Source organism: Camelus ferus, unplaced genomic scaffold (assembly GCF_009834535.1).
Source record: "Camelus ferus isolate YT-003-E unplaced genomic scaffold, BCGSAC_Cfer_1.0 contig808, whole genome shotgun sequence".
Classification (NCBI taxonomy): domain Eukaryota; kingdom Metazoa; phylum Chordata; class Mammalia; order Artiodactyla; family Camelidae; genus Camelus; species Camelus ferus.
Window position 1 is genome coordinate 70419 of NW_022589681.1, and position 20244 is coordinate 90662.

The following is a 20244-nucleotide window of genomic DNA, read 5'->3' on the forward strand; positions in this document are numbered from 1 at the left end:
TTCTATTCCTAATTTCCAAAGAATACCTTAAGTGAACTTTCTCTTGGGTATAACATCTATTTTAAAATAATAAATCTCAATCAGAACAGTTTTGTGATCAATTTCACTGTGGAAGAATACAGATTCCAACATTTTGTCTTGCTTTTACTGTTGCTTTGAGAACTTTCTCTAACCTTTTATGTAAATGGTAATCTTTAGCGTTTATAACTCAAGTGGTTTGGAGGAAGTTGCAATGAAATGATGATTGTATGCGTTTTAAATATATTGATTGAAATAGTAAGAAAATGTTTCAGAGTAGAGAAAACAAAATACAACTACTTTTGAAAAACTTTACTGAATAATTTGTGTAGTTTGTAAGGCTTCCATGTTCTTTTTCTAAAATTCATAAATTTACATTCAGTAGAATTTATACTTTTTTCACCTACATAAGAAGACTTCATGTATTACTGGGAAAGTATAATACAAATAATTTATTTCCTTAGGCCCTTAATACTTTTAAATATGAAAAGAAGTAGATATTGAAAAAGAAATTAGTGAATAGAGATTAGATATTCCAATGTCAAAAATGTGATTTGAAAACGATTTAACTTATATTTTCTTTTTGTAGATATTAACAATTGTAGCTCAAAGTTAAGGTAAAATTCTAGAACTTATTGCTGTCACTGAGAAAGTGATATGTTCCTTTGTTAGATCTTACCACAATCTGAAAGATATTTTCTCAAAAATAATTTTTTTTTTGCAGCAAGTTATCTTACTGTTTGGATGTTTGCTTATGTGAATTCTTCATGATTCAAATAAAATCATGTCCCCAAAGTTGATTAATAATTCTGTCAGAGGCTGTGATACATCCTTAGCAGAGCCCATAAATCCCGTTTAACACGTTATTAAAATAAAAATATGTTTTATAAAAGAATATTGCAGAAAATAATTATAACACTATACTTAAAAGAGAAAAATCATAACATTAAAAATAAGTAGAAAAAGTGGCTACTAGTATTTAAGGAGATAAATACAGACATTAAGTTATGAAGGAAACTTTTTAGAAAAATTATAGGCTTGCGGGTGGATGGTATTTATTCTTTATTATAACTAAATTTATTTTAACATTGTGTCTTGTTTTGTCTTGTGGTAGTTTGTCTGAAAAAATGCTGGACTCCTCTTGCCTCATTTCAGGGAACCATGCCTTCCGGAGCTCCCGTCACCGCACGGTTCCCTCCCACACTGAGCCTGCGGTGATCCTGGTATAGAAAATAGAAGGCGATGGAAGTGATGCGGCGTGACTTCCCAGGTGAGGCTACAAGAAGCCATGCAGCTTTGCGCTGGGCTTTTAGAACACTTGCTTTGGGCAAAGCCAGTCCCCGTTTAAGAAGACCATTCACTCTGAGCCGGACATGGTGTGAGGAAGCCCAGACTAGCCATTTGAATAGGTCATGTAGAAAAGGAAGGAGGGGAGGGCAAGAGGAGGAAGGGGAGAGAGAGAGGTTAACTGGCCAGATCCCTGCTGCTGTCCAAGTCGTCTCAGCCGAAAAGTCAGTTGCGTGCGATGCGAGGCCCACGTGGATGTCTAGCCCTGCTGAGTCTTCAGGAACCCCAGCCCCAGTCACCATTTCTCTGTTCTGCTTGAGACACACCAAGCAAGACAGACTAGCGGAACCCAGTCAACCCACGGACCCCGAGAGGTAATAACAAATCATTGCCTTAAGCTACTAATGTGTGGTTTTTGTTACACAGCAATAGAGAACTAGAAGAGCTTTCTCTTGTTACAGGTATAGTATCAGCAAAAAAACTGCATTTTCTCAACTAAGATGAAAAGAATATAGAGAAAGGAAAATGTTTTATTGGCGATACCAAAGAAAGAAGGAAAGGGGGCTAGTCAAGAGGTGACGCCTTATTCCCTGAGTGACTGAACTGCTGTCTAGACAGTCCTAAGGGACCATTTTATAGATGCAGCATTGATAAACCAGTTTCCAAAACTTTAAAAGTGGCTCTATTTTGGAAATTAATCTTTTTGATTTATAAACACCACTTTGAAAACTTTTCAGTAAAGACCTAGAGAGTCATAACAAAGGTATAATGTCACTATGTTCTATGATACTCCTTGTGTCAATGACAGGTCATAGATAACCATTGGATATATTTATTTATGTATGCAAATACATACCTTAATGCAGTCATTCTTCAACACAAACATAATCCTGCACCCTAGAGAGATTTTAATGCAGTTCATAAAATTGGAATCAGAAGATTCAATTTAGTCCAACCTCCTTTTTGGGAGACCAGAGCTTTACCTGAAAAAAAGTTGGAATATTACGTGTTGTATTAGAACATAAAATTAAACTCAGCTATCTCAGAGGACAAGTTCAGGTTTAATAAAAATAAATGTGACTGCTCATTCATTCAAAGAAACATACTCTCACTTTCCTACAGATGCTTCAGTAAAGAGAACACTAATCTAATTATAGTATTTAAAAAAATAAATTGCCTTTGTGCTTGCTGTAAAATAAACAACACAGCTGCAGGGCCTGCCGAGCTTCATTTATTAAAGAAAATACCTTTTGATGATTAACAAAGGCAGGTTTGTTTGAAACATGAATATGCTCACTGAAGTCTCCTGGATGGAGGGGATTTTCAGAAACGGAGGATTTCAATGAATTGAGGAAAATGTAAACCTAGATAATTAGCATTAGATAACTTTTGCTCCTTTTTGATTTATAGTGTTGGCAGGGGTGAAGGGTAGGGGGTAGAAAAGAGTAAAGAACGAAAGGAAAAGATAATGTTGGTTTCCTAAAAAACAATCTAATTATTTTCTGACTTAGGATTTTTATATAAAGAGCTTTTGGGTAAAATGGCTCAGTCTCTGTAAAATTTTAAAAAGATATTACTACCTCCGTCAGGCACTGGAGATTTTGGCTTTTAATTTGGGGTGAGGTTTAGCCACAGATCCTTGAGCAGGTAAGTCTTACCTATGCTCATCACTATGGGGCCATCAGGACAATAATAATGAGGAAGTTTCTGATAAACTGAGAATTTGGCACAAAATCAGCCTGGATATCATCCAGACCAGGCTGCTTTTGAGCATGAAGGGAGCACACCTAATAATTAATTAATAATTATGCTGGGGCAGTAGGCATAAATTGTCACTGTCCCTGGCAGACCCAGATGCATGGTCACCCTACACAGAGAAAACGCTGTTGGTCATTGGCAGGGTCTCCCTGTGGATAAGATTGTAAGACTATTTCTCTCATTCTACAGTTGAGGATACAGATAAGGATCAAATCCTTTGTTCAAAGTCTCACTTTTTATTACTGGCAGAATAGAACACAGGTCTCCTAATGCTCTTCCAAACATACGACAGCCAAAGAACCTCACTACTGGTCTACCTAAAGGCTGACCCTTAGAGAGCTTTCTTTGATCTGTGGATCCACATTACAAAAGATATTCCCAAAATTATAAATGGTAGTTCTCAGTGGTTATATATTAAGCACACGACACCAGATAACTCAGCAAGGATAAATTTATCATATTAGCAACCTATTTCCTTGGAAAGCAAGAAACAAGATTCCAAGGAAATGAGTCATAGGACAGACATTTTTCTGTGAGAGCATCCATGTGAAAGGAGATGCCTTCTTTCCGGCACTCACCGCAGGAGCAGCAGGCTAAACACCAGGGTATCCAGAAAGCCATTTCTCCTCTTAGAAAGCACCAGCTACCTTAGAATAACCTTTCTTTAAACACAAAGAACAAAATTTCTACAGCAATTGTTCTTTCACTGTTGTCCTACCGCTCTTCCTGTTGTTTCTTGTTCTCATCTTACAGTTCCATAGTGGCAGTCCTGACAAATCTCTCCTACAGATACTCGAATTTCACTGCAACATATTTGCAAGTGTGAATTAAAGAAACTAAAGAGATCTAAAGCATATGCTACATCTTTGACCGCAATGCTGGGTTTGTTATGTTCTCATAAACTCCCTTAGAGATGTTTGAGGGAGAGAGTTCACTGTAGGGACACCTGTGGAAACACAGAAGGGAGGCATCAACATGGCTGGACTCACCTGGAAAAGGTCTTGCAATCTGGTTTCACAAGAACAAAAGCTCCCTGTAAGCAGGCCTTGTGCAAGATGCCTGGCAGATGTGTCAGAAAAGTTTGGAACCAGGAGAGTGGTTCCTTTTAGTTGCCCTGTCCCTGTGGGATCATAGACAGTATAGACTCTCCTAGAAGCAAAGTAGGACAATATACATGGAGTACTGCCAACCAGGGAAGCTCACCTGAGCTTTGAGCCCAGAGTTTTTGGGGGTCCCATCATATAGACACGGTTGACTGACCATATGACTGATCTCAGTCTCTGGCTGCTCTGGAAGTCTAGCTGGTACCATGTGACATAAGATATTCCACCATAAACTACATCCTAAGACTATGTAGAATGATGGCCTAAGTCCAATCAAGGTAAACAAAGACACTCTTATGAGGCAAGGCACTCAAAGGTTTAGAGATGACCTTGCAGGAGCAGAAGCAAAGGCCTAGCCTCTCTTGGGCAGGGTTAATTCTTTATTGCACACCGCTACAGACCTCCTGAGATCTGCTTCAGGACTCCACATTGACCGAGCTCTGCTGTTCCCCCTCCCACCCATCACCCCCCACCCCACACACTCACTGCTTCTCCCTGTGTCTTGATCTTTTGGTGCCCCTACCAACTGGTACACTTGGATCAGAAATGTCAGCTCAAGTTTCTAAGAGAAAGAATTAGTCCATTTTATCACCATAGTCTGTGTAGGTGTAAAGATTCATTACTGGCCCCTTCGTGGGCTTCTGACTAACCCAACTAACACTGACTGTGACTGGCCTTGGATCAGACCACAAGCCTCACACAGTCAGCTGTGACCAAGAACAATGGATCATTGGTGTTTAACCAATGCAACCCTCATAAGTAATTGTTTTAAATGTCACCATTTGTATAATAAAATGCACGCCTGTCATGAAATATCTGATGTATCGGTGTCATGTATGAAGGACCTAGTATGAACAGCATCTAAATTTAAAACTGATAGTAAGGAGTAGTTTGATTTCCTTGGCCACATAAGAAAACATGTGCTTTTGCTTCATGGCCACGCTGTGGACCATTTGGCTTTGAACCTTGTATATATGATTTTAACAACCTCGGTTTGCCACAAAGATTCTGAATTGTGCCAATTCAGGGCTGAAAATTATTTTGCCACGCAGTAGGCATATCTACCTTTTAATAATCGTTTGCAATGAGAAGAATTGGAAAGTGTATGGCCTACCATGAAATGTCTAAGGTGACATTCATTTTATTTAATAATGATGAAACATGGGTATCCTAGTGTCATCAACTGACTCATGTCACCCTGAAAGTTGTAGGTGGAAGCCCTAATCCCCAGTGTGGCTGTATTTGGAGACTGGGGCTTTGCAACAGGAGGTGATACAGGTATAATGAGGTCATGAGGGTGGGGCCCTAATCTGATAGAACTTATGTCCCTTTCAGAAGAGGAAGAGACACCAGACTTTCTTTCCGCACACCACGGAGGAAAGGGCATGTGAAGATTCAGCAAGAAGGAGACTGTCTGCAAGTTAGGAAGAGAATTCCCACCAGAAACTGAACCTGCCAGACCTTGATCTGAGATGTCTAGTCTTCAGACTGTGATAAATAAATGTCTACTATTTAAGCCACGCGGTTTGTGGTAGTTTAGCATGGTAGCCTGAGCAGACAGATACATCCAAAGTGATGACTAAATAACTGAAAAAAGTCATCTTTATTGACTATGAACTTAATGAATAACTGAATAAATGGAAAAAATGAGAAAAATTAGGATCTGAGCATATTATACTCTAAGAAAAATCATTTTCATGCTTAGATATAAACTTAAACTTAAAATTTCCCTGTAAAGGACCTAGAAATTTAAGAAGGCTCTGGTGTAGCTTAGAGCTATAGAATTTATATAATTTTCTATCATAGACATATTAAGATTTTTTACCTTGAGTGAAGACAATTGGGGATCTTTCATTTGCCACACGTTCTGAACGAGACTGAAGTCATCTGAAGAGCAAAAATCAGTGAAGCAGCAGAAAGCATTAGTGAGTGAGAAAAATTCACCATGTGACCATCTGTCCCACATTCTGAATTCAAGAGACTTGGCAAGTCTATAAAAATATCATGCATGAACTTTCCCTAATGGTCATATTTTTTACTGCCAGCTATATTAATTTTCAATTGCATTTCAATAGGGCATTAGTGATAACCAGTTAGACAAATTCAAGATCCTAATGGAGATATATATTATAGGCTTCTTTTTCATATTTAAAGGTAACGTTAAATTTATACCACATTGTTCAGGAATTCATTTATTTATTCTCCACACTTTATGGGTGCTGTGACACCTCATAAAATTTCCTATTAGCTAGAATCTCCTGCTAGTAAAATAATATGGTGGTTAAGTTAATTTGCATATCTCTACTGCAGATATTTAGATTTGTATTTTTGTGTCACTATATATATTTTCATGAGTTTTGTAAAGCCTCCTCACTGACAGCAGTGAATTTGAGTAGGAAATCAGATCATGACCTGATATTTTCAATATGATTTGCATATAATTACAGGAAATAGAAGTGACTGAGAATTATTTTAGGGGTGTCTGGACAAGTTTTCTGATATAAGAAGCACCTGCAGACCAAGGCATCATCAGTACACGAAGGGACATTTGGGTCCTACACCTCCTCCTGGCCTTCTTGACCAGAACTGGAGATCTAGGAGGGGTGAGGTCACTGTTCAGCGATCAGGAGAGATGATTACACTGATCTGCTCCTCTGCTTGTTTTGAGACTGTAAGATTTACAAAGGCAGAGACCTGGTCTCTTTTGTTCACCACTTTATTCCCAGAGCCTGAATTTTCTCCACATCTACAGTCATTATTCAAGAAATATTAGTTGAGTCATTGACTGGAAGAAAATGAAACCAAGTGCCATTCCCACTGCTCTGAGAAAGAAAAGGAAAGGAAATAAATGTAGTTGCTAAGAATTCATTGTCTCTAAGCCACCTGTCTTCTCAGCTGGAAAGATCCCTGAGAAAAAGCTCAGGGGTAAGTGCACCATTACAGGACAGTTTGCCACACTCTCTTGAAGGCAGAAAAATAATAGACATTTTTTCTTCTGTAGGTTTCTACATCTTCCTACAAGTTAAAACAGAAAAGAAAAGAAAAAAAAAAAAGGAAAGGAGGCAGAGAACCCTGAGTAGAGAGATTTCAGCCACTTGTAGCAACTTAGGTGGTATAGGGTGCCTCAGGCACGGTGGACTTGGAGTGGGGAGTGGCCCTGCCAGGCAGAAAGGGCTGTCTGGGGAGAGTCCTGACATCAGGATGACGTCAGCCAGCGAGGAGCCTTTTGAAGAGTTAAAGAATGGACTCGGCTGAGAGAGAGAACAAAACATTTCCAGTTTTCAGAACACCGTGGCTGCCTTGACAGAGTTTCCCAGGAGTTACCCTTTATGCCAAAGGAGAGGGAGGAGGTAAAACTCTTCATTTATCTGACCTTTAGATACTGTCTTTTCCAGGGGATCCAGCAACAGAGAGGAGAGACCTAGAATGAGAACAGGAAACCTTTTGCTGCCAGGTAGGAGACAACTGCATAGCTTCAGGGTAGATGAAAATTCATGAGGAAATGGCAAACATTACATAGGAAAACTGAGCCTGCAAACCAGGTATTTCAAAACAAGTTTATGATATGAGTGATCATTAAAATTGTTCTGATAATGCTAAAATTTCTAGACGGGACAGGCTTAGAGCACAACAATCTGAACAGAAGAAGGCAACTTGAAGCTGTGTTTCAATAATAATAATAATAATAATAATAATAATAATAATAATAATAATAATAATAATAATAATAATAATAATACAACTTAGATTGCATTTTACAGATAACACAGTAATCTAAAAATGTCCTTATTGACATTTGTAAAATAGTGAGAAAATATAGATTCTCCTTTACAAGGAATATTATTTCTATGTCATGGTTTGAACAATTGATGGTGATGTCATTGATTACTTGTAATAAAAATGAGGGGTGTAAAAGGAAGCCTCCTACATTGGTGGGAATGTAGTTTGGTGCAGCTGTTATGGAAAACAGTATGGAGATTCCTCAAAAGACTGAAAATAAAAGTTACCATCTGATCCAGCAGTCCCACTCCTGGGCATATATCCAGAGGGAACCTTAATTCAAAAAGGTATATGCACCCCAATGTTCATAGTAGCATTTATTTACAATAACCAAGACATGGAAACAACCTAAATGTCCAATAACAAATGACTGGATAAAGAAGTTGTGGTATATTTATACAATGGAATATTACTCAGTCATAAAAAAGGAATAAAATGACACCATTTGCAGCAACATGAATGGACCTGGAGATTGTCATTCTAAGTGAAGTAAGCCAGAAAGAAAAAGAAAAATACTATATGAGATCACTCATATGTGGAATCTAAAAAAGAACATAAATACAAAACAGAAACAGACTCATAGACATAGAAAACAAACTTATGGTTGCCAGGGAGGGAAGGGAATGGGGAGGGATAAATTGAGAGTTTTGAGATTTGCAGATATTAACTACAATATATAAGATATATAAACAACAAGTTTATACTGTATAGCACAGGGAACTATATTCAATATCTTGTAGTAACTTATGGTGAAAAAGAATATGAAAGCAAATATATGTATGTTCATGTATGACTGAAGAATTATGCTGTACACTAGAAATTGATACAACACTGTACACTGACTATATACTTCAGTAAAAAATATTTATACAAAAAACCCCCAAAACAACAAAAAAAAACAAAAATGAGGGGTATAAACAATTAGTTTTGAAACACTGTTGAAAGCCATGTTTAAATGCAAGTTGGCAGGAAAACAGCAATGTCATGTGAGGAGTTACTTCTAACTAAAATCTGTTAGAAATCAAGATTAACCATCACTAAATTTACAGGTGGAAGTCAAAGTGAAAATGTGGTTTGATTTATGCACTGCTTTCTCAGGAATATCGTCATTGGATACAATGAGGTATAGTGTTATAAGATGTTAAGAAAAGTAAATAAACACACTGGCATAAATATTGGACACTGTGGTGCATGAATACTAAGAACGAAAATATAAGCAGTATAAACATGCTTTAATTAAAATGTAATGTGATATATTCAATATGCATTAGTCTCCATTCTTTACATAGGCAAGTGGACTGGCTACCCTCCCATCTTTAGGGAGTAAATAGGCCTCTGTCCAACTCACCCCAGGCACTCTGACACAGGAAACCAATGACATTATCCTTAAAGAGTATACAATCTGTCTACCTGCCAAATTCGCAAAGTTCTGCCTCTGGATATTTTCTATACTTCATCTAGTGACCAGTACACATTTATTGAGTTGAACTGATTATATTTATGTGTATATACACACACATACAATTAGGGTAATTAAAAGAGCCTGATCACTTCATTCTATTAGTGTTTACCTTGTTAAAGTATTTTTTCTTTTTCCTCTTATCTCATTTTTGACCTGGAACAAATCTATTTCTTCAGCTTTAAGCAGAATTGATGTTTACTGGAAAATGTTTCTTTTACCTCCCTCTGTCCAGGCTGATGGAGATTGAAGTCATATACAGATATATACATAGTTAATCATCATTCTTGTTATCAATTTATGTTGCCCTCAACTATGAATGACCTTATTACTGATAGCATTTAATTTCAAGCTAAATGTTTAAAAACAGAATTCTGGGTTCAGACAAAAGCTTTCTTAGTAAATATTAAAGAATGAATAATAATTATGACAACTGTTACCGTGTTTTGAGAGATTAATAAGTTCTTCCAATTGACAAAATCAAGGATATATCTTAGGTAGCTTGATCTTCCAGTAGTTACTAAAATGCTTCAAGTGGAAGAGAACGTATTATTTGTGCCACATTCTATTCCATTTCAGACTGCTTATATTTTAAAATTCTGGAAGGACAAGTTAAAGTTAGAAGAAAGAAGGGGCAGGGTATTATAAACAGAAGAGAGTGTACATGTGGAAGAATGCATTTCCTGTTCAGTTTGCTGCAAATCACTGATGTAGTCAGAATACACAGCAAAGTGAGAGGATGGTGGGATGAGATGACAGAGCTCTGGGGGATGCAGAGTTAAGGACTTGGGGCTTTATCCTATGGGGTAGTTTCTGCTACAGGAAAACAGTCAGATTTAAATCTTACAAAGGTCACTCTGAAAGAGTGTATGTAAATGGTGAATTAGTGCAGAGATGTGAACTCTGTAGGTACTTATGACTGAACTATTGCATTCATCTAGGCAAGAAATAAATGTAAATAATGAACTTATCTACAGAACAGAAGTAGACTTGCAGGCATAGTAAATAATCTTATGGTGGGGGTGGGAAGGGATACATTTGGGAGTTTGAGATTTGCGAATGAAAACCTCTCTATATAAAAATAGATTAAAAAAACAAATTTATTCTGTACAGCACAGGGAACTATATTCAATATCTTGTAATAACCTTTAATGAAAAAGAATATGAAAATGAGTATATGTATATATATGCATGCCTGGGACATTGTGCTGTGCACCAGAAACTGACACATTGTAACTAACTGTACTTCAATTTAAAAACAAGAAAGAAACATAGATCATGAAAGAGAAGAGAGAACAGGAAGCATATTTGAGAACCATTTAGCAGACAGACTGACAAAGATTTCCATGTTTCTGGCAGGGTAGATTAGCAATAATTGATGATATTTACCAAAATGGGGGAATCCAAGAGAGGAAGAGAAGATGCAAGGGAATGAGGCAGGGAAAATGAGAACAAAGCCATGTCAAGTTTGTGATACAAATAGAAAACTCAGGTGCAGATGTTCTGATAACAAGTCAATCTGATGATATCATAGGGGGAATTCTAGTCTAGAAATATTGGGTGAAACAGTGCAAATGAGAAGTGAGGACAGTATGAATAAGGCAGTATCAGGGTGTAATGGATAAAAATAGGGTGGAATTAAAAGACACATTAAAGTAAGATTCAGTAAGACTAGTGCCAAATTGCTTTAACATTAGAGAAAGTTATTGCTCTTACTAAGCACCAGAGCTAGTGCTGTTTAAAGTATGTAATTCTGCAGGTACAACTTCTAACCTTTAAACAGAACTATAATTAAAATTTAGTTTTATAGAAATTTCTATATTAGGCTCTTAACGTGTAAACTGTAGGTCAAAGCACATGTTATTCAAATCTAGTATTCGGAGCACCTAGTGTATGAACATGGTCAACACATGTTTGTGGAACCAGATTGACACATCTATGCTGCAGCTTTCATCATGTCATGCATTTTTTTTTCCCAGCAGACACTTACTGAATGTATGCTATGGGCCAGGCCCTGTGTTTTTTACTAAGGATAAAAAAGAATAAAAAATATTATTTTTAGATTCAAAAATTAATCTTGATAAAGAAACATGTATAAAATAATAATTACTATGATGGAAGTAAACATAGAATCATATGGACTTGTAGAAGAGGGGCTTATCAGTCAACTGGTCAGCTTCTCATGGGTGATGATGTGTAAGCCAAATTGTGATGCTGAGTAGGAGTCAGCCAGGTTTGTGGAGGTGGAGGTGGTGTACAGTTGTGGGTATTACAGGCGTGAGGAACATCCTTGTGAATAGGGCGGGGGGCTGGGAGATCAGAAAGCTCTCTAAGTAACACTGGCAAAATAGCAAGATGTTGGAAGGGAGAGACAGGAGAGAACAATGACCATGAAAATGAATATTAAGGTCGGCGCAATACATTTCTATGCCATGCTCAGGAATTTGAATGAGGAAAACAGCCAGAGAAGACAGGCTGTAAGTTCAGCCTTAGACATATTGGGTTGAAATGTGTATTGGTCAGAGTAGGCTGACTACTGTAATAAATAATCATTTCATTAGCTTAACCAATACAAGTTTCTGTTCCATCAATGTCACAGCCCAGTGAAGGCTGTACAGGGAGGGCCTGTGCTCAATGCAGCCACCCAAGCACCAAGGCTCTTTCTATCCTTTAGTCCGCCTTCCTCTAGAGCCTTAGAATCATCTCTGTGGAGCTCACAGGCGAACAAAGAATAGGAGGATACAGGCAAGACTGTTTTAGAGGGCAGACCTGAAAAAGGCACGTATCACATCAACACACATTCTGTTGGTCAGAAGTCGATCAACGTGGTCATACCTGACTGTGGGAAACTGGGGAATTTTACCTACTCGGATGCTCTGTGGGGAAATAAAAAAGGATTTGGGGAAAACAGGTTTCTATCTGTGAGATAAGCAAGTAGAAATAAAAAATAGAAAATTCTGTTTTAAACCTATTAATGTATTTATGAATCCTGCACATAAAACAGTGGTGGTTTAAATCATGGAAGTGAGTGAAATCTCCAGGTATGATCAAATTCATTGAAAATAACTCAAGCATTTCATGGGTACATTAAAAAAAGAGCATGAAAAATGAATTGAACATAAATGGCCAGGAACATAGGGGAAGAGTAGGAGGGGGAATGTCAAAGATGCAAAGGGAGGGAAGAATTTCCGGAGAGAGGGCGGAGTCAAAGGCATGATAAGCCCCAGGGTAGTCAAGTAAGAGGTAACCATTGGCCACGTTCTGAGACTTTAACTACTTCAATTTGGTAAGAATTCATCACATCGTTTAGATGGCTGGGTGACAGGAAGGGGACTATATCTGGAGCAACAAATAGCCTTAATTTGTAATGTCTACTTGGTTTAAAATTTAAGATGGTAAAGTTTTCTGTATAACTTCATTGCTGATACCTCAAAATTAGCCTTAACAGAAACTTTAACTCTATATTTACAGTTACTTCTCTCAGATAAGTTTTGTTGGTGATGTCTTTCTTTCTCAAAAAGATGAAAAATCAACAGAAATCCTTTCTAATTCCATTTAACTTTCATGTTTATAGTCTCCTTATTAAATACACTCTGAATATAGTCAGATGGCAATTCTTTTGTGGATTCAGAATATGTGTAAAATGCATTTGCATATTTACTTCCCACATGTGTATGTATATATACATATTCCTATCTATGTGCCTCCTCATGGATGATTCTAATTAAATTTGGTTGGATTAAAAAGTTTTATTTATTTATTTATTTATTTATTTATTTATTTATTTATTTATTTATTTATTTATTCTTAGAGGAGGTTCTGGGGATTGAACCCAGGACCCCATGCATGCTAAGCATGTGCTCTACCACTGAGCTCTACCCACCCTCCCCCAAATTAAATTTAAAATAATGACAAATAAAAGCAAATTATATAAGTGCCTTGATAAACATCTCCAGTTGCGTTTTAAATTATAAAAATCCTTAATGCCACTGTGCGGTATCGTGTAGCTTCAAGAAGCAACGCAGTTGGGAGATGGGATACATTACCTGTGTTTTACTATCAATATTGAAAATATTTAAACGTTAATAATAAATGCCCTGAAAGCATAGGTACATATTATTTGGCATTAAAAATAATGTGAAGAAATATTTACCAAATGTTGTTTTACTATTGCTCTTTCTTAAAAAAACAAAAAGGTCTTACATTCCCAATATATAACATATTACAAGAGGAGCGCCTGTCTTTGATGGCTTCCCTTGATGGTGACCTCTGAGGCAACTCTGCGAATTCCTAAGTCAAAAGAAGCAGAGTTTGGAAACAACTGCTGTGAAAGGTGTGCTCTGGCGGGGACTTCCACAAGACGGTAAATGTGGGTGGGGAAAAAATGTGGGATCAAGGTGCTGTAAAGCTCTAAGTAGGAAAGACTGAGAGGAAGAAATTAAGCAGGTTGCCAGTGGCAGGCCCTCATAGTAAAATAAAATAAAATAAAATAGAATAAAATAAATAAAATAGTAAAATAAAATAAAATGAAAAAACTAGTGGAGTGCAGCATTGTTGGTGATGAAACAGACTATCGGGCAGGCCCAGGCCTGGGAAAAGCATGAGAGGAAAACTTGGCAGCAAAGATAATAAAACCAGACATGTCAAAAACAGAGCAACAACAGCAACAACCTGCAGATGTTTAAACAGGTAAAGCATAAATTATTTTTAGCAGCAATGATTAATACTACGGAAAATGAATGAAACTTCTGCCCTTAACTGGAAGCGGCAGGAACCATAAAATGTTCATGGTTTTACATTCGAATCCTATTTTCACCTGTTCACTTAAAACACAGCTGGCACAGGCGAGCGGGGCTCTGTGCTAGGTGATGGGGAGATGGAGGAATCAGGCACAGTCTCCTCTGGTAGAAATCCTTCTTCCCACTAGAAGAGGAGCACGCACATAAAGATGAGGGCAGAGGGGAAGAGGGCACGTTGGCCGAGCACGGGAACAGGGCTGCTAAATCTGACCGATGTGCCCGAGAATAGTGTCCTGGTAGAGAGGAAACATGGACTGGGTTAGTGACACACCAACAGGGGATGTTTAGACAAATTAGACCTCAGCAGCTGTAACACCAACAATAGCAGTAAACTAAGAAATCCAGTAAAGCAAAACGAAACCACACAGGTTGATCTGTTAGCATGTTCCAGACTTAGCATATTCTGTGGTTCATTTGGATGGTACCTCACTGAATGTAATTGTGCATAATTAGCTTATCCACTTTGACTTCAACACATTTAACCATATCTTACACAAGGGAAAGAAATTACATTTCTTAAGTCTCTTGCCTCAGGTGATAAACTCTGCCTTGGTGGCTAAACCAGGATACAGGCTTAGGCAGTCTGACTTCACACTTGTGTTCTTAAGCACAGCTGACTGTGAAGTATTTAAAACAAATGAACAAGAAAACTATGGGACCTCCCCAACCCCACCCTGTAATATCTTTGAAGAAAAGTACTAGTTTTGTTCCAATTTCCTTCTGAGTAAAGTCCGTTTATTAGAGAGATCTCAAAAAAAAAAGCACAAAAGTTTGAATACACAGTTTATTATGTTAGGCAATATATAAATTTTTTACAATGTACAGTACTGAACAATCTTAAAATGAAAATTTCCAAATGTTCGAGTTGTTGTGCCTTTTTTCTAGTCATTTTAAAGGCATTCTAAAACAACAACAACGAAAATACAAAGAGCACAAGGAGGTTGTATTTCTGTCTTCAAAACATGAATCACAAAGACCTTTGAAAATGATTGTCATAAACTCTTTCTTAGTCTTCTTTTCAAAGCCAGCGATCTTTGATTCCTTTAATAACTCACACGATTAAGGCACTGCAAAGCTTCTGCTCTCTCACTAACTCTCCCTCCACCACACCCTTAGTGCTTTCTTTACTCGGCTGAGATTGAAGCTCCACCCTGATCATCTCTCCCTTGCTGAGTTCTCAGCAGCCCTCACCTTCTTGTTACACTGGACTTGCTTGTTTGAGCCACGTTCCTAGTTACACACACTGAGCCTGCACTCACCAAAGCTGAATGTGGCTGGAGATCAACACTATTCATGTAAACTGGTCCCACTGTAAATTCAGGATTAAGTGGGTCCTTAATGTTGCTGGGCAGCACTTAAGTCTGTGCATTGGCTCCCTTTCCTAGAGGACTGTATACGCATTCTCCCCAAACTTCCATCGCCTTTGTTCATCCTCATTCACAGCTGCTGATCCTTTACTCTGTTTCACTTAGGAAATACAAGCAAGCAGAAGAGAACTTCCACGTCTAACTCCCATCTGCCTTGTGTCCATAAAAGAATTCTTTTGCTGTTCACACTCTGGGCAGAGGCTAACTCCTCCCCAAGTACGCTAGACCCCATCCCTTCTCATCTACACGAGGAAATCTCTCTAGTAATTCTCCCGATCTTCGCTGTATTATCCCATTTTTCTTCTTAAGCTTTCTCACTTGCATATAAACATCGTTATTGTTTTTCTTCCTTTAAACATGTCTCTCTTAACAAGTTTGTCACAATGTTGATAAATGACAAGACTGGGCAACCAGTGCTGATGGGTGCATTATACAATTCTCTCTGTGTTTGAGTATATTAAAAAAAAATCTATAAAGCAAAAGCAAAAATGGAAACAAAAAACCTCCCTTGACCTTTCTAGTCCCTTCTGCATACCACACCAATTCTCTCATTCACATGACCACAAAACACCTCAAAAACTATTTATACTCTCAACTTTGTTACTTCCTTTTTCTCTTGAATCCACTCCATTCATGTGTTTGTCCAGCACTTGAGGAAGAGTACTCTTGTCGGGATCAGCAATGGCTTCCCTCTTGCTCAAGCCAATGGCAGTTCTCAGTATGTACGGTATGTGATGGATCAGTAGTGTTCCACACAGTTGATCACTCCCTCTTCTCTGATGCACCATCTTCTATTCACTAGTCTTCTGGTTGTCTTCTACATCCTCATCACCTCCTTCTTGGTCTCCTTGGTTTATTCTCTAAGCATTCATGTGTTTTCAGACTCTGTCTTTGGGTATCTCTTCACTCTGTACTCACTCACTTGCTAAATTCATTCAGCACTGTTACGCTGAATACTATGTTAAAGCTAATGACTCCCTGTTTTATATCTCCAGCTGAATCTCTGCCCTGACTCCTGTTTCTAACTGCCTTCTCCACACCTCCACTTGGATCTCTGATAAGGACTTCAGATTTAGTGTGTGCAATACTGAGTTCCTCATCCCCATCCCCTCTACCGCATGTAGCCACAGAGAGACTCCTGAACTCTTTCTTTCATTCCTCAAATCTGTTCTCTTAAAAAATTCATTTCTCAATCTCAGAATATGTCCAGAGCCAACACTTTGCCACCTCTGCTACTACCTGTAGTCGAAGTCTCCATCAGTTCTCATCTGAATTATTTAAGTAACCTCCCAGTCCCCTCAGTCTACCATCAACAGAGCAGACAGAATGATCTTCAGAAAGCACAGTCAGATCATGTCTAACCTCTGCTTCAAAACACCTAGTGGCTTTTCATTCTATAACAATGTCCTTTTTATATTTCACAGCCTCATTATGTGAAGTGTGATCTGTCGCCTGTGAGCTTGTAAGATTCAGAACCTTAGGTCCCAGCCCAGACCTACTAAACTAGAATCTAGGTTTTAATAAGACGTCAGGATTCACAAGCAAATATACAACATCCCTCTCCCACTGTCAGTCCGATTTCCTCTTCTGCTATTCTGCCTCTCACTTACCCTCTCCCACCTTATGTGACCTATTTGCTGTTTCTTAAACACATGCACACATTTCTACCCCAGAGCATTTGTTTTACCCTTTCTTCTGCCTGAAGAGCTGTTGCCTAAGGTATTTGTATGGCTGTGCCTTTACAGAAAAGTCATCTTCGTAGTCTTTCCCTGGCCAACTCTGTAAAATTTCACTGCCCCTACATCTGGTCCTTTACCACTTCTTCCTTTTTTCCCCCTTTGTCCATGGCACTAATCATCACCTAACACAGTAGTCATTTTAACTTAGTTATCTGGTTTGTTGATTGCATTTCCTCACTGAAAGTTAACACAAGGTTCCTTTTCTGTTCCCCACCTCCACATTGCCCCGCCCTCACCACAATGTGGTTTCTCCAGCACCTGAAAGATTGCCTGGTAAGTAAATGATACTTAATAACCACTTACTGAGTGAATAAAGGCTTCTTTATTTTTTCAAATAGCCTCAAGGAAAATGTTCTCCAAACCTCCTTAAGACCTTCATTCCAGTGAGCCCAAACTTTTCCTCTAGGCAATCAGAGTTGTAATGGGGAAAACCTCTGGCAAACCTAAAGCCTCTGGTGAACTCAGCAATCTACCCACACCTAGCAAAGCTGGACAAACACAGAGAACTGTTGCCACTTTGTAAAGCAAGATCATCGACCTCAAGGGCTCATTCAACACCATCCAACAATTCTGTCACATTTTGCTGGTAAGACTCTTTTCACATCCTCCAGCTCCCAAATATCCCTTTGTTTCCCTATGCAGAGCAGTTTCCCTGTGCTTGTCTCACCCCAAATGAATAGGCTCTGCTCAGAGGAACGCATCTGGTGACCAAAAAATGCCTGTTAAAGTTGTATTTTTCTAGCTCCAATATTCCCCCAAAACGAATTCTGTGGTCGGTCTTGAAAGTAACTACTTTTCCTCCATTATACACGGAAGAAAAACTGATATACCAATTTAGACTTTCATAATTTTCTGAATAACTTACAGAAATTATTTTCTAAGTTAGTATACACTCTTAAAATTATGATGCACGGTACATGTTGTGAAATGTGTCTAGAAGATCAGCAATTCTTTAACAAAGATGTGTTTAAAAATACTGACGCTTCTTAGATGTTCACTTCCAGTTCAGATCCCTAGAGATCTCACTTTATAATCTCACTGAGAAAATAAATACTTCACTATATGCTAAACTATGATTTAAATTCCAATTATGCCATTCCTATGCCTAGTCTAAGAATGGTTTTTTAACATTTAAAAAATTGCATTTCCTTCTTTTCAAAGTTCTGTGAGAATTTTTGTTTAAACATCTCTTTTTCCCCAATTCTACATAATTCATTAAGTCATTAAGTATTATTATTACCAATATAAATAGTTATATAAAATGACATTTTAAAGATAATGGCATGTAACTTCCAAAATAGATTTATCATCTATTCCTGATAAAAGTACCATGTAAATGATAAAATAGGCTTATTTCATTGATACAATTAATCTGTTATTAATGAGATAACTAACCAACCTTACAAACTGAAAGCCAATGAACCATTATATGATCAGGGCAGTTTTGCTCCAAATGGCGTAAACACGTCTTTTACTACCTTTAGCAAACGAGTCATTTATTGGCTAACATAACCAAGGCAAGGACAGAGTTGTAATGAGGGCTCAGGGACAAGTACTATCCTCTCCACTCTACTTCTTTCTTTCTGTTGACTTTTCCCATAATTGCTAGACACAATGAAACCAGAGAGGAAGTAAGAGTTTTTCCATATTGTCCCAGGCTCATAAATCCCAAGGTAAGATTCTTACTGGCCCTGCCTGAGTCAGATACTGACTCCATTAGCAATAGTCACCCTGAGCAGGGTATCAGAATCTGTGAGAAGATGGCAGCTTCCTTTGGAATCATCTGGTTACTACTGGGGCAAGGAAATTGCTAGAATGAATTGGTGGGAGTGTGGTGCACATGTGGTGAATTGCTGTACTGGGCAAACAAAACAACAGATGTTTTTTTAACAACCGTTTGTTTTGCCTCCTTTCCAACTGGAGACCATTATGCTAGAAGCTAAACTGTACTTATCATTTTTTTCTTCTTTTTTTGCAGCACAATAAAAGGGCTTCCACAATTTTAAGGCATCAAATGGAATTGTTTAGCTCACACGTATTGTCAAAGTTACACAGAGAGGAAAACTCAGGTTGGTTCCAAAGGAAAACTCTTCTACAGAAAACGTAAAGGGGTTAGAAAGCTTCCCAAAGATAAGTGACTTTTGTGGTGATGTGATAGGCCAAATCCCCCCAGAATTTATCTGTTGACACCTAATCCCTAGTGTGGTGGTATTTGGAGGTGGAGCCTTTGGAGTGTAATTAGGTTGGGAGGGTGGAGCCTTCCTGGATGGGATTAGTGCCTTTGTTATGACGAGACCAGAGAGACAGCTTGCTCCTTTTCCAGCATGTGAGGACACAGAAGCCTGCAATCTGCACCCAACAAGAGGGCTTTCACCAGAACTCCACTGTGCTGGCACCATGATCTCATATTTCCAGCCTCCAGAGCTATGAGAAAAAAAGAATTCTGTTGTGGATAAGCCATCTTAATTTATGGTATTTTGTGATAGCAGCTCAAGCTGACTGAGACCGATAACCAAACTGATATCACGGAAAGTAACATGAAGATTTTACAAGCAGGAGTTTTCCATAGGCTCCAGAAAACTTCAAAAAATTATAGTAGCTTAGAGAGAAATGCTATGATACAATGTAATATAAATAAGTGTATTGCTATTGAGAGGAGGCTCAGAAAATACTATCTTTCAATCCTTTCAAATGAACAGGATGTTTTTCTCTCCTACTTTGTGAGTATGGTGACTATTTACTCTTCAACAACTAATATTTTTCTTTCATGTCTAAACTTTGTGAACTAGGCCTGTGAGACCCTAGAGATCCAGGTAGAGGTTTCAGGGAGTTGGGAATCAGCTACAAAAATGATCAAATAAATTAGCAAAAAAAAAACAAAAACAAAAAACAAACGAGCAAAAAACCCCTAGGAGATTCTTTCCTTGAAAATCT

The 20244-nt window shown here is 38.0% G+C and overlaps 1 long non-coding RNA gene across 3 annotated transcripts in view; it reads left to right on the forward strand.

The window, feature by feature from the left end:
* Positions 1-17001: 17001 nt before the first annotated feature.
* LOC116662618 overlaps positions 17002-20244 on the forward strand; it is a 28307-nt gene continuing 25064 nt past the window's right edge. For all 3 annotated transcript variants that reach the window (XR_004318591.1, XR_004318592.1, XR_004318590.1), the window contains exons 1-2: positions 17002-17896; positions 19289-19379. This is a non-coding gene — a long non-coding RNA (uncharacterized LOC116662618). The remainder of the gene's footprint in view (positions 17897-19288; positions 19380-20244) is intronic.